The sequence below is a fragment of the Mastigoproctus giganteus genome, chromosome 4 (genome assembly GCF_048544385.1).
Source record: "Mastigoproctus giganteus isolate SK-2022 chromosome 4, ASM4854438v1, whole genome shotgun sequence".
Lineage (NCBI taxonomy): Eukaryota > Metazoa > Arthropoda > Arachnida > Uropygi > Thelyphonidae > Mastigoproctus > Mastigoproctus giganteus.
In genome coordinates this window covers 238497240-238513507 of record NC_143578.1, presented here as the reverse complement: position 1 = coordinate 238513507, position 16268 = coordinate 238497240, and the positions used below count along the sequence as shown (strand labels likewise).

The following is a 16268-nucleotide window of genomic DNA, read 5'->3' as shown; positions in this document are numbered from 1 at the left end:
ACCTCTGATTCAATCCCTGCGTGTTCCCCATCATAAACTACCGGAAAATGACCCTCTTCTCGTAAAAGTACCTGCCGGTCCTGCCCCAAGTTCCTACAGGGGAAAGTTGACCCACCAGTAATCACTGCGTAATGTATTCTGCTTTTGGCCCACTGGCCTAAATGTCAAAATTTCACCATCGGTTGCGTTGAGTGGCTTCCGCTTACACTTGCTTTCTTTTGGGGACCATTTTCACCAAAACACAGTCCTGTCTGAAGGAGGCTGTATTGCAATAATTCAAAAGTTCGTTACTCCTGCGAAAGACAATTAATAATAAAGTGGAGATTGCGAAATTGCACTGAATTATGGGCATCAGATATTTTGGGAAGAAAAGACAGTCTGAAAACAAGGAATTCATTTGGCATTCAGCCAATCTTCAACTACTTCGAATTAAACTTAATTGCTCTCAACGTCGGATACTTTCTATCTCCCTTACAAATTGGTCCAATTCTTCACCCACTGTTACTCCACCTGGAAGGCTTTGTTTAATCACCCCATTGTTCGTGTCCCTTCACTGTGACATATTCGAAGAGATCAGCTTTGGTGGGTATTGTTGACACTTCCTGGATTTAAAAACACAATGGCTAGTCGAAAAAAGTACGGGGTGGAACTGTTTCTTGAGGTGAGGGACAACAATTGAAATTTGGTGGACATTACTCCACAATAGAAGCAATTGGGTGCTCATAACGGGGGGTATTCTGAACTGGGAGAAAAGAGGGTGGAGAAAAATTCCTGAGGATAAATATCCCGGAAGGGACTTTCTTTCAGTGGTGTTTGAGTTGGGTAATGGCTTTTTTTGTTTGATGCGAGCTGTTGTGATGGACATTCTCGTGATATCAGGGAGCGTGAAGGAAGATATTAAATGTCTGGAGAAAGTAAAGAAATGAGGACATGTGTATATTTCGACGATGGCGAGTGAGAGAGAGAGAGAAAGAAAGAAACAGTGTATATTCACCATTAAATATTTATGTGATTGGAAAGAAGCAAATCTAACTTGCGGATGTTTAAAGCAACAGGAAACTGTCGTGATTGTGGAAAGGAGACAGGAAATTGGCTGTCGCTCATTTCTTAGTTCGATGGAGAGAGAGAGAGAGAGAGAGAGAGAGAGAGAGAGAGAGAGAGAGAGAGTATTTTGTAGTGAAAAGTAATCTTATCCAATGTTTTATTCCATTCTTTTTCTTCTCGTTTTTCTTTTTTCTCTTTCTCTTTTTCTTTCTTTTCTTTATTTTCTTTCTTACTTTATTTCTTTTTCTCATTTCTCTCTATCTTCCAATCGTTCTTTTTTCTCTCACTCTCTCCGTCTCTCTATTATTCCTACTCTCCCAATTTTATTTTCTCCTTCGTTTCTTTCTCTTTTTCTCGATCCTTCACCTTTTTTCTCTGTGTTTCCCTTTCTTTCTGCCTTCTCCCTTTTCTTTCTTTTTTCTCTATTTATCTTCCTTTCTTTTTTTCTCGTTTTCTTTATATCTTTTTTGTCTTTCGCTTTATTTGCCTAACAGATCTCTTCCTTTCTCCTTTTCCTGTCTACTTATCCTCTTTTGTTTCTTTCTGTTTTCGTCTTTTTTTCTCCTTCTCTTTCTTCTCAATTTCTCCATCTCTTTCTTCTCCTTTCCTCCTTCTCTCTCTTCTCATTTTATTCTCTTTCATTAGAAGTTCTTATATTTCTTCCTTTCTCTTTAAATCTTCCTCTCTCTCTCACTTCCACTTTGCCCAATTTTGTTTTACTCTTTATTGTTTCCTTCTGTTTCTATCATTCATTTATTTTATTTCTCTTCTCTCTCTCTCTCTCTCTCTCTCTCTCTCTCTCTCTCTCTCTCTCTCTCTCTCTCTATTTCATCCTTCTCCCCCTATGTTTCCCTTTTTCTTTCTCCCTCTCTCTCTCGCGCTCCTTCTTTATATTTTTCGCTCTGACTATATTTATTTCATTTTTTATTTCTATATTTTCCTTTTTTACTTTTTTTCTCGTCTTTCTTTCTCTTTCCCCTTCCCCTTCCTTTTGTTTTTTGCCTCTCTCTCCTCCTTCCCTCTAGCTGTCTTCCATTATCCCTTGTTTTCTTTGTTTCAGTCTCTCCTTTTGCCTCTTTCTTCCCTCTCTTTCAGTTTCTGTCTCTCTTTCTCTATCGCTTCATTTCATTCATTCATCTTTTTTTTTACTGTTTCCTCGGTTTTTTTCTGACTTTCTTTCTTTATTTTCTTATTTCTTCCTCTTTCCACGTCTTTCTTTTTTTTTTTCTTGCTCTCTCTCTCTCTCTCTCTCTCACACACACACACACACACACACACACACACACACACACACACACACACACACTTTTTCTCTTTCTTTCTTTATCATTCCCCTTCTCTTTCCTCCTCTCTCCCCGGTAATATTTGCTTATCGGCATCAAATATTAAATGTGTGTGTGTGATCACAGCATATTTGTATCCCGAACAGCTTGCTCTCGCCTAGTCAATTCACTGTCCCCTTAAAACTCTGTCCCCCCACCTGCAATCAGCGTTTCTATATTTAGCGTTTCTGGTTTGTTGCCGCATGAAGCCGATGCCCGAAACGAGCACGCGACCAGGTCATTAACATGAACACCGTTAGATCCCACAATTATCTCAGGATTCCAAAGACAACAGACCGAAATTCAGCGCGTGCGAACTAATGATGCCACCCCCATCATCTTCACAGTCAGCATCCAGTAGAACAACTCATTTAAACCAGGCATACCATTTAAATGCGCGTAGAAGAAGGGGGAGGAGGCCTAATGGTTGAAATGAACCAGATATTGATTTGAAGACTTCATTCATGCACCAGACATACACTAATGATTATAAATAATGCATCCTCTCGCTAAATGATTTAAGATTATTTCTCGAAGATCAATTGTTTCACCAATCAATTTTAGTCCTTTTAAAAGTAACTGGAAAAGATTGCATTTATCAAGTGGATAGAGGTCCGAAAGATACAAAGATGGCGACCTTTGAAACTTTTATCTTCTTCTTGTCTTCTTTGATCCGTCTTCGTACCAATTTTCCCTCTTATTTGTATCCATTTTCTCTACATTTCAAATCTTCTCTTCGTGGTATTCATCGCATCCACAGACCACACGATATCTTTTCAAAAGCTTTTCCTGAAAGTGCAAATGATAATTCTGATCACACACTGGGAAGAACAGATGACAGTATCATCCCTTTTTTTGTTTTCTCCCCCTCTGTTCTATTGCCCTCTTACCGGTTTAACACAGATGCAGACAACCTGCACAAATCCCCTTAAGGCTGCGAACATTCGAAGACGGTACACAAATTTCCTGGTCGTTGTACCACAATTTTCACGCACCATTACGATGCCTTTAGACAAGCATCTCTTTTTCTTTCACTCCAAAGATACGACAATAAAAAGAACTACTTGACCCTATTCCTTACTAGAAGAGAAATTAAGAAAATATTGAAAGGCATTGTTTTGACCTTTGAACATGTTAATTATATTCTCGGTGATTCGAAACCTTTATGTTCGAACAGACATTCAACCTTCTTCATTTCCAACGTCCTAGATGGGAAATATTTTTTTAAATATAAATTCCATCATATAAGTGGACTGCATAATCGTTATTATGACTATGCGCCCCTATATCTTCAATGTAACATACTGAGTGTACCACTAAAATCATTATTATGACTATACGCTCCTATATTGTCAGCGTAACAAATTGAATGTACCTCTAAAAATCATTATTATAACTATATGATCCTTTATATTTGGGGTAACAGACTGAGTGTAGGTCTAAAATCATTATTATATATTATACGCTCCTATATCTTCAGCGTAACAGACTGAGTGCACTTCTAAAATCATTATTATAACTATATGCTCCTATATCTTTGGCGTAACAAATTGAATGTACCTTTAAAAATCATTATTATAACTATATGATCCTTTATCTTCGGTTTAGAAGACTGAGTGTACTTCTAAAATCATTATTATGACTACACGCTCCTATATATTCGACGTAACAGACTGGGTATACATCTCAAATCAATGTTATAACTATACGCTCCTATATCTTCGGCGTAATAAACTGAATGTACCTCTAAAAATCATTATTATAACTATACGCCCATATATCTTTGGCGTAACAGACTGCATGTACCTTTAAAATCATTATTATAACTATACACTCCTATATCTTCGATGTAACAGACTGGATGTACTTCTAAAATCATTATTATATACTATACGCTCCTATATCTTCAGCGTAACAGACTTAGTGTACCCCTAAAATCATTATTATAACTATATGCTCCTATATCTTTGGCGTAACAAATTGAATGTACCTCTAAAAATCATTATTATAACTATATGCTCCTATATCTTCGGTTTAGCAGACTGAGTGTACTTCTAAAATCATTATTATTACTATACGCTCCTATATATTCGACGTAACAGACTGGGTGTACATCTCAAATCAATGTTATAACTATATGCTCCTTTATCTTCGGCGTAACAAACTGAATGTACCTCTAAAAATCATTATTATAACTATACCTCATATATCTTTGGCGTAACAGACTGAGTGTACCTCTAAAATCATTATTATAACTATACGCCCATATATCTTTGGCGTAACAGACTGCATATACCTTTAAAATCATTATTATAACTATAAGCTCCTATATCTTCGGCGTAACAAACTGAATGTACCTCTAAAAATCATTATTATAAGTATATCCTCATATATCTTTGGCGTAACAGACTGAGTGTGCCTCTAAAATCCTTATTATATACTATACGCTCCTATATCTTCAGCGTAACAGACTGAGTGTACCTCTAAAATCATTATTATAACTGTATGCTCCTATCTTTGGTGTAACAAATTGAATGTACCTTTAAAAATCATTATTATAACTATATGCTCCTATATCTTTGGCGTAACAAACTGAATCTACCTCTAAAAATCATTATTATAACTACAGCTAAAATCGTTATTATAACTATATGCCCATATATCTTTGGTGTAACAGACTGCATGTACCCTTAAAATCATTATTATAACTATACGCTCCTATATCTTCAGCGTAACAGTGAGTGTACCTCTAAATCATTATTAAAACTATATGCTCCTATATCTTTGGCGTAACAAATTGAATGTACATTTAAAAATCATTATTATAACTATATGCTAATATATCTTTGGCGTAACAGACTGAGTGTACCTCTAAAATCGTTATTATAACTATATGATCCTTTATCTTCGGTTTAGCAGACTGAGTGCACTTCTAAAAGCATTATTACGACTATACGCTCCTATGTATTCGATGTAACAGATTGGGTATACATCTCAAATCATGTACATTTAAAATCATTATTATAACTATACGCTCCTATATCTTCGATGTAACAGACTGGATGTTCTACTAAAATCATTATTATATCTATATGCTCCTATATCTTTGGCGTAACAAATTGAATGTACCTTTAAAAATCATTATTATAACTATATGCTAATATATCTTTGGCGTAACAGACTGAGTGTACCTCTAAAATCATTGTTATGACTATACGCTCCTACATCTTAGGCGTAACAGACTGAGTGTACCTCTACCATTTACCACAAAATGATTGTCAAAGAATAATCGAACCTTACTGCCTAAGATAATAGTTGTCTTTCAGTTATCTTGATAAATAATTATCGAAATTATTCCCTTTTTTTATATATATATTTTCATTTCTTCTGTGTTTCTGGAACGCATATTGTAGATGTAATTACCCGTATAATATCAGACTTATCGTAATTGAACAGCTATTAAGTTCCGCTAGCCTGTCATGGACAAATTAACATATTTAAGAAAATTCCATCGATTGGCTAAAAATGCTCAGCATGTAATTGAAATGCTTGTAATTCCAAAATCACAAGCATTGCACTATTCAAAAAAAGACCCCTGATGCCAACAAGTAAAACCCTTGTTGACTTCAAACTCTAATTCCTGCACGAGTCTCGTAACTCTAGGATCGGTCCTGATACAAGGAAGAAGCACAATGCGTATTCAAATACATCAAATGTAAACCGCTTTTGTTTGGAATTTGCAAATTATTGAACCCTTCAAATTCAATTCAACTTGAACTCAACAATTCAAATTATTGTACTGTTGAGTTCAAGAAACATTAGAAACATTGCAGAAACGTTAGAAAAGGTCTACATTCAAATTCCTTCGGATTATTATTTATAGTAGATACGTCTAGAAATAACAATCTTCCATTTTGCTAAATCTTCCTGTCTTCATCAAGTCCGTCCATCCGTCCACACAAAACAACTTGATTTCAAGTGAAGTAGATATTCAGACATTACTCGATAAAAAAAAAGTGTTCGTTTGGTTTTAAGGCCAGATTTCTTAGCCTCTTCAGTACCCGCGTACATCCTCCCTTTCATCGAACATTCCCCTTTAAAATATTAATAGGAACTTCACCATTTGCACTCTATGCCCATCTTCCCTCAGTAAATGCTATGGAAATCTAATCTCACAGCTAATAATCACGTGATTACTACGGATGTAATTTTGGTAAGCACTTGCTGAGTACCATGTGCACTTGAGCAAGTATAAAGCTGGCTTTAGACTGACTAACTCAGTCATGATCGAAAAATAAATCTATAAACTTCCTTTTTTCTAAACCGAACTGAGATTGAAATAGATGTTGTTCCAGAAAACAGAAGTAGAAGGGAGAAAATGAAAAGTTGGTTCTGTGAGTTTGGAGTTGGACAGTAAATGAGTCTTGACTGGGTTGAGGGAGGTTTTGGACCCGTTTGAAAGATGATGCCTTCGTGGCTAGCACAGTTGGTACGATCACCGGTCATTTTCTCCCCACTCCGGATGGAAATGACTTGAGTTCGAGTCTCGTCGATGGGGTGAGGAATTTTTATGGGCCTTTTTCCAGCGTGGATAAATTAGTTGGTCTCAAGCGAGGGTAGCATGGTTCTCAAAAAAAAAAAGAAAGCATCGAATCCATCAAAATTTAACGTCATAACCTGCCCCAGCTAAAAATGTCCCCCCCTTCCCCAATTAAGTTCTGGTTTAATCTAGTGTCAGCGTGATAAATCAATCAAATGTTGGAAAACCAGTTTTTAGTTTTTCTAATGAATCTGAAGGCGGTTACTTTGGCTAGGAATATCGAACATACACCACATTAAAGTAAATGGTAGATTTAGATGAAATTATTCTTAAAGAGCAAGTTTTGGGACCGGCTCTATCACTATAGTTACGGCTATTTTGTCATCAGTACCAGTCCACATGAGGTTTGCTACTTACAGGGATGTCACTAACGTTTACGTTCTGCTCGGTTGCTTTTTCACTATTTTAATGATTGGTTTATTTTCTCCTGGAACACTCAGTATCACGGTGCCATCTGAGTCTTGCAGCGTTTGACTCCGCAAATTTCGTCTTTTAAGAATAATGTTCATTTTTCTGACCCCTTTACACAAGCTCAAATATATGCAAAAACATCAATACAGTTTTATATAGAAACTATTTTAGATTAAAAAGTTTATAGGAATAACCACAAGAATGATTTTACCAAGAACCAGTCTTATTTATTTCAGTTTTTGTCTAACAGGGCACCAGTCTCCCAATTGTAAATAAATATGCAAAGTAACGTTCTTCTCTGAAAAAAAAAAAAAAACCCTTGTTACACACCGCACTGAAAAAATATCTCTATATCTGCAAAAACTAAAAAACTGTAGAAATATTAGCACCTAAAACAGCTTCTGATGGAGCTCAAGAAAGATTATACAAGTCTCCTTTCCTCCCTAAACTAGGATACCACTTAAGAAAGGGAGTGTAGCAATTTTGTGGGAGGTAGTGTTCAGTGTAAATTATCTGTTTTGAAAGGAAAACTGCTTCCTTAACTAGATGAAGCGATATTTAGTGCCTGCATTGTCTTATGAATGATTCCTTGACGTCAATACACTACAATTACCACGCATATCCTCCCCTAAATCAGTCTTTCTGCAATCTTCGTCGCTTTCCGCCCTGGATCCATAAACAAGTGTTTTTGACTGCGTTCACATCTTTGTTTTCTAAACAGGAAGTGTACCCCCCTTCATTAAGTTTGTCGTTCAAGCATGTTCCCTCCATTTCTTACTCTACTGTATTCAGAACTTAGAACTGTTGCGTTGAGTACCCCAGTTTAATCTGTAATGGGGCCTTTTGTCAACTTAGAAGTTCGCTTCCAGTGGCAAGACATACACTGCCCATTCACAATATTATGACCACCTAACTAATAGTGGACATATCCTCCTCCTCCACTTTCCGCCATGTTGTACCATGTCCCATTTCGCCAGGATTGCATCCCGCACATCTAAGTTAGTCCATATGGTTAGTCCAATCCAAACGCTGGATCTGTCCATCTACGTAATCTCAAAAATGTCCTATGGGATTCATATCCGGCGAAATTCGGCCACCAAGGTAGCAATTGGAAGTCACTTTCGTATTCGGAAAACCGTTCTCAGACAATACCAGCAAGGTTGCAGGGCGCATTATCCTGTTGGAACACACTTGGACCAACCGGTTCTCACTGCGATAGGTGTGTGTCGCTAGGCGAGGAGGAAGGGCCGGTAAAACATGGGAGTGGTCATAATATTTTGACTTGACAGTGTATAATTTTCAAATAGTCCGTGATAGATAATGTAAGTTATTCTTCCACGTTAAACAGATGCAAATTTTCATAGATCATAACAAACATCATCAGGGGACTCCAGCTATGATAATCTATTGGGGACGTAGCGTTTCATTCTGCACCAAGGCAACTTAGACTATCAGGTATAATTAAATAATTTTTATAAAAATGCGCCTGACATATCCTCCAGTGCATAAAATGGTTGTTAAAATAGAAACACCTGTGTGAAGGATATAGTGGAATAAATTACAGGTTGTCAATTCACGGAAGTGAACTCTGGACTCCAATGTTAAACTAAGGTCCCGCAGCTTTCTGGGATCTTAGCTTTATCCATCATCATCGAATAATACAGAATTAGACTATCGGCATCTCTAGCCCTAAGACAATACTGTAGTATTTCATCCCATGCCTTCCCCTTTATTCTCCACCCACACGTGGCTTATGTCCTTGCATTGTGCCTACTTGTTATTGGATTATCAATGAGATTTTAGATTTGTGAGGTCATGTCAAAAGAAATGAGCACATTTATTTTAGAAAACAAAGGTAACAGGAAGTCGTCCATCATCCGTTTTTGATTCTTTTTTTATACCATGATTAAATTAGCCGGTCCCAGGAGAAAGCCTCGTGACTTTTACTCCTAGAAAGCCCAGTTTTTCATTGAGGAAAAAAGGCAAACAGACTATGGAAGATATGGTTTAACAAGTACCAAGATTGACTCAATTAAAATAAGTGTTTCTTAAACATATTTGAAAATGCGAAATGTGACCCCTGTCACATTTCGCATGCGTGGACAGCACAGTTTGTAAAATCGTTGTCTTCCCACACTGTGTCGAAAACACCTGAGTTTGAATCCCGTCGAAGACGTGAGGAATTTTTATGTGCCTTTTTCACAACGAGGCTGAGTTAGTCGGTCTCAATCGAGAATAGCATAATTTTTATTCCCGGAAACTCGCGTTTCTCATCCAGAAAACAAAAAATCGACCATAAATTATACATCTTACACCATAGATTACACATTAATCGACCATAGATTAATCGACCACACGCAATTTACAGACAGGTTACAAGTCCTTTCAACATGGATTGTCCTTTCAGCTTGGATTAGATTTTGGGGAACAAGAAGTACTAATTTAATTCCAAAATCCTAACCGTTGCCAAAAACTTCTTGATAACCTTATGAAACAGGAACCTGGAAGCTTTTCCTAAAAACTAAGGCGACTTCTTTTAATCAAAAGTTCCAAAACTTGATCAACATCATTTTTGGACCGTATTCGAAAATACTGATTGAATGAGTTTTAATGGAACTCAGGTTCTGAGGCATCAGTATATTCTCTCTGTAGAGTTTGTGATTCTCTGGTCCAGTTTCCTGTTTTCTGGATGAAAAACGCTAGTTTCAACGAGAAAAAAAAAAACATGAAAAAAAATCCCATAAAAATTCCTCGCGTTATTAGCAGGATTCGAACCCAGGTATTTTCAGCATGGTGTGAGCAGGATAGTGATTATCTCCACTGCACTATTCAGTAAGGCTATATTTGAAAAATTACGAATCATCCCACAATGGAGGAGGGAGATTTCACTCTTCACCATAATAATTAATTCAATCGTAGAACAATTTCCTTCCATGGTCCAGATGAAAGGAAATTGTTCCTTCCATGTGGACCATGAAAGGAACGAAGCAAACACGCAAGCCTGCTGCCACATTGCATCTTGGACTTTTCCACGCGAGCAAAGGACTCAGTCCTAAAAATAAATTACCAATAATTTGCGTAAAGTATGCAAATTTTTGAAATATCTAAATAGCGACTCAAGGGACCTACAACAATAAATTACAAATTTGCATAAAGTGAGCGAACTGTGGGTAATTTGCCTGTTTTGTTAGCATGATTTATTGGACAATAACAGATTATTCGATGTTACCTGTTAAAGGAAGAGAAAATCCATAAAAATGTCACACAAACAGAATATTAATCGGGGTTAATGTCATCCACCACTCTTTCCTCGTATACCCGATGCGCAGTAGGCTCCACGATTCTCACAAAAATAGATTTTTTTAGATCACTTCGAAATGGGTGAACAGCGCTGAGTTTCACTAACTTTCCCACGAAGGCAATATCTGTATTCGCTCGTAACTGGCCAAATGACCCACTTCTGCTCCATCGAGCCAATTATCGCTTGCTCATAACAAACAGTGTGTAATCCGTCAGGAGAAGTTGCAATCAGTCCATGTGATTTCCCTTTTGTCGGGTTTGTCGGGCCAAGTGTGACTCAACCTGCAATTCGTTCCGGAACAAGCAGTGTTTTGTGGACCGGCAAGCCAGGAGAGTGACTATGAATACAAACAACGAATATTACGTGATCACTGTATTCAGAGGGGGAGGGGGGTGAAATTGCAACAGAATAATTTCTTGAGGCGCTCCGAGTGCAAGACCAGTATCTTATTACATTCAACTCAGTGGTCATGGAAGTTGAATACGGTTGAATAATATATTACTAAGGTCACCTTAGTATTATTTTTAAATTTGTCATTTAAGGCTATTTGGACATGTTTGGTAAAACTGACGTTCCAAGTTCCATCAATCTAAGGAATGATGTACACTGAGTGCCATTTTATTAGGAGAGGTACAGCTTTTCATGAAACTGAGCCCTCTTTCAGTAACAGCATCACGTGTATGTTTATACACTCGGTGATCACTGAATTATGAGCACCTACCTAATACCGTATTCGCCTACGCATGGACTCCACTAGATGCCTGAAGATGTCCATAGGGAACTGCAGCCATGCTTCCTGCAGAGCTTCCACTAGCGTTGGAATCTATGATGATTGCGCGTCCATACGTCTCACTTCCCATTCAAAAATGTCCCACACGTGTTCAATTGGATTGAGGTTAATAAAAAAACTAAACTATTATATTAGGATCACCTGGAAAATTACTTTCAACTACCCGTGTGAATTGTGTCTGTAAATTGGGTGTGTTCTTTGGTCGATTTGTGTGCTTTGCTAGACGAGAAACCCCAGTTTCTGGGGGAGGAAACCTTGCTATTTACGCCTGAGACCAACTAACTCAGCTACGGAGTGAAAAAAGCCCATTAATGTTCCTCGCGTCATCGACGGGATTCGAACCAAGGCATTTTCCACTCGGTGTGGGGAGGACGGCGATTATACCACTGTGCTACCCGTGCACCACATGGAATGAGGTCAGACGAATTTGGACCAATCAAGATGAGTGATATCTTCATTGTACCCTCTAACCACTTGTGCATAGTGCGAGTCCCAATGACATGGAGCAATATCATCTTGGAAGATTCTGTTTCTGTCTGAGAAAAAATGCCAACATGGAAGGTGGTCTCCTAAGAGCTGCCAGTAGACTACACCAGTGCCAAATCCTTCCTTTGGCATAGTGGGTTCACCGACGGCAGAGGGGCATGAGGAGTTCTTCTTTTTGGACGTCTCCATTGTATCAATGGTTATCCTCGACCTAACTTTTATTTTATTTTCTGTATTTATTTTTTATATTTTAATTTTGTTCCTCCACTCTTTTCTGTCCTCCCAGTCTCCATTCTTCAATTTCCTCTTTTCCATTGCTGCTCTAACTCCCTCTATCCATTTGCTTCTTGGCCTCCTCTCCTTTTTCTTCTGGGGGGGGGGTGCCCATTCCATTGCTCTTTTTAGATAGTCTCATAACAAGTCTATACCATTCAAATCTCTTTTTTTGTTTTATTTTGTCAATGATGTTTACTTGAGCGTCCATTGCTTTTCTTGTCTTCATTCCTAACTCTTTCTAATTTAGATCTTCCGGCTGATCTTCTCCAAAAATCCATCTCTACAGCCAGAATTTCTTCCTTTGCCTTTCCTTTATAGTCCAATTCTCTGATCCATATAGTAAGATACTCTGAAATATTGCATTACATATCAATCGTTTGGTTTTTGGGAGAATATTATTGCTCCATAATATTAGATTCAACATTCCCAAGACCTTTCTTCCCTCATTAATTCTTCTTGTAATCTCATCTTCAGATGAACCATCCATCTGCACAATAGCTCCTAGATATTTAAACTGCTTCACATTCTTTATCTGTTTATCTGTGCTCCATTTACACTCAAAATTCCCCCTGTTGAATTCATATATTCCGTCTTATTGAAATTTATTGGCAGACCTTATTCTCTATATTGTTCCAATAGTTTTCTGCACATATAGTCAGCATCCTCCGCATCCTTCGCAATCAGTACATCTGCGAACAAAAGATTTGAAAGGTAGATGTTCTGATCCACACATAATCCCATTGGTCTCCATCTTTGGGACCAAGCCTCCATGATGTTTATTTAAACGTCCATTGCTTTCCTTATGTCTTCATTCTTAATTGTTTCTAATATAGATCTTCGGGCTGATCTCCAAAAATCCATTTGAGGAGTTTCTGATGGGAAATAATTGGTCTGTTCACAATTTACCGAATCTACCTTTTACTTTTTCTTCGGCAAATGACCAATCAAATATTGGCCATTTTCACGTCTAGATTAGTAATCACTGAATGTATATTTGTGCAGGGCAACAGAGAGGTTACAAATCAGTAATAGAACAAGCGAATACAACAGTGGCAACCATGAGGGCATTTCAGACAGTACAACTTGTCATACCCTGTCAGGGATTACGTATCGCAGCAAACGAACGAACCCGGTTCTACTCCAAAAAGATGGTACGGTTATACTTGGTCCCCAAAACCAACACTGAACAGTGAAGGATTTGAAGCGTAGGGGACCAGAATATGAAGAAAACATCAGGTGTCAACCTTGAAGGTTTGGATTCTTGCCAAGTGTCAACAACGCAAGCTAGTGATGGTGGTGTAATGAAAAGAAATTTGCTTGCCACAAGTTATCTAGAAATTGTTTCCGACTAGGCGCATCTCTCCATGGCTGCAGCTTATCTATCTATCTCTGAATAGGTCCTTCTAATAGGATAACGCACCAAAGTTAAGGATAACATTACAAGACCAGAATTTTACAGAATTTGTTCGACAAACGGACATGAGAGTGAATTCAGTCTACTGCAGAGATCTCCCCAGATTTCAATTCAACTGAATACCTAAAGGATGAGGACGAGCTCTTCAGAGTAGAGATCCTCAATCATCCAATTTGGAACAACTGCAACAATCATTTGAGTCAAACAGTGTTCCTGAGCAGTGCTATTCTCGATTACAGCTTCACTATTTCTATGTGATGGATACATTAGCTGCATATGTTGTTGTAGAAACAAAGTTCCTCATTTATCCTGATTGTCATTTTAAGTAGTGAATGCAAAGTCGACTTTCTGTGGTGAGGTAAAGTGTAAAGTGTAAAGTGTGTTTGGGGTCAAACGGCACCAGGGGTTTCCCCCATCTCCGCGTAGTTTACATTGTCGTGTGATACAGTACACTGTAAAGGCCAGAGATTTAAAAGTGTATGGATATTGTAGATGAGTAGTGTTGTGTACCGTTGTTCTTCTGGCCATTTAGCCGCCAGGCCTCTGCTGAGGCCAGACGTTGCCCACACTTTGCCCCGTGGAGGCAGACCAGGTACACCAATATTTTAAATAAGTACTCTGGCAGGTCCTGCCACCTAGTTTCCTGAGATTTCAGTGGCTAGGACCTAAAAAAATAAATAAATAAATAAATAAATAAAAAATAAATAAAAATAAAAATAATAATAATAAATAAAAAAATAATAATAAATAAAAAAATAAAATAAAATAAAATAATAAAATAAATAAATAAATAAAAAAAAAAATTGAGAGGTTATCGCGTGGTGGTTGTGCTAGAATTGTGAGGCCGAAAATTGTGGGCGAATCAAATTTGGCTGTAATTAAGTTTGGATGTGTGGGGCTTTCGCTTGCGTGCAGGTAGAGTGGGAGGGAGACTGAAGGCTGGGGGGGGCGACAGACAGAAGAATGGAGTCGATAGGGAGGGTGACTCCAAAATTTGGTGGGGCATGCCCATGCCCCACCAGAAGGGAAAGTGTGGGTGGCAAGGAGGGAAGGAGATAGAGGGACCATCACCTCCCCCCCGGCCAGGGAAAGGGGAGAAAAGTGGACCAGGCAAGGGCGCCAGGTCAGATCGCCAATAAGGCTAGTGTGCAGAGAGGCTCTGCAGTTTCTTCAGTCGGTGGAATGTCATTTTTGGGACATTGTCCCATCCGAGGTGTACAAAGTCCAGTTTATTTTGTAGCCATTCATTGGTTAAGATCCCATCCGAGGTTATTTAGTCCAGTCAGCTTGGATGTGCATTTGCGATTTCATTTTGTTTCTTCTGTTATGAAGTCGGATCCCTGGGGGTTTGATTTGTTCTGGTGGTCCTTAGTGGTGTAGAATTGTTTTTCTGATTATGGGCAGCTTTGATGGGTACTTGCATTCTCTTCATTGCAGTGGTTGCGGCTGGGGGAAGGTCCGTCTTCTGCTGAAGAGGCCCTGGGCGAATTTTGTTAGCGCTTTGTAGCTGTCTTCTTCTTCTAGGATGAGGTGTTCCTGGTTTTGCAGTGTGAATCGAATTTCAGTGATGAGCCGGCAGCGTAGATCTTGATACAGGTGACAGTGATACATGAGGTGTTCCCATGTTTCTGTTTGGCCACAGTGGCAGAGAGGAGTGTCACTGAGTCGGAAGCCTGATAACTTGTGTCTGAATGCACCGTGTCCGGTGAGTAGGTATGTGACGAGGAGTCCTGGAGACAGCCAGTGGGGATATTTTGGATATACCGTCTGAATTGTCGGCACGAATTTCCGAGTGATTTCACCTTTGATTGAATTTTCCCAGCGGGTTTGCCAAGTCTGTTGGAGATGGAGTGTGAGTCGCTTCTTTTCCATTTTAGGGTCATTGGCTAAGTCAATCGTGTAGTTCAGGCAGGTGGACGTTTTTCCTTTGCTGAGGTGGTGTAGGACTCCGCGACGAACGATCTCCAGGTCCAGGGGGAGGGCACCCATAAGGACCTGCAGCGCGTGAGTACTCACCGTCCTGCAGGCTCTGGAGATCGTTAGCAGGGTATATCTTTGTATCGTCTCGAGTTTTCTCCTGTTGACCGCGGTGGTCGCTTTGTTGTACCAGACTCCGGAGGCATATGAAATGGCTGGCAGGAATACTGTCGTATAGAAGAGGGCGAGGGTCCTTTTCCTCAAGCCCCAGTCCTTACGGGTGACTCTTGCAAAGAGTGCAGAATAGTTTCTGATTTTATTCCTGATGTATGTCAGATGTGGTGTGAAGGATAGATTCCTATCGAGCATGACTCCCAAATGTTTTAATTCCGTTGCGAGTTTGACGGTTTTCCCCTGGACTTTGATTTGGGGAGGCCTCCTAATATCTAGGTTCCCCCTGAGTAGGACTGAACATGTCTTGGTTGGAGAAATTGTGAGTTTGTTGTTGTCAGCCCAGTCTTCCAGGATAGTGACTGCTCTATTTGCGGAGTTCTCTAATTGTGCTCTGGAGTCCTCAGCAAGCATCAGAATAAGATCGTCTGCATAAGCCTGGGATGTGACGTTTCCAAGGTTGAGATTTAGGAAGCCGTCTAGGACGACATTCCAAAGAAGAGGGCCCAGAACGGAACCCTGTGGGCATCCTCTGT

The 16268-nt window shown here is 39.0% G+C and overlaps 1 protein-coding gene across 1 annotated transcript in view; it reads left to right on the top strand.

Moving 5' to 3' along the window:
- LOC150087528 (A disintegrin and metalloproteinase with thrombospondin motifs like) overlaps nt 1-16268 on the top strand; it is a 69133-nt gene that overhangs the window by 10609 nt on the left and 42256 nt on the right. The gene's annotated exons all lie outside the window — the stretch shown is intronic.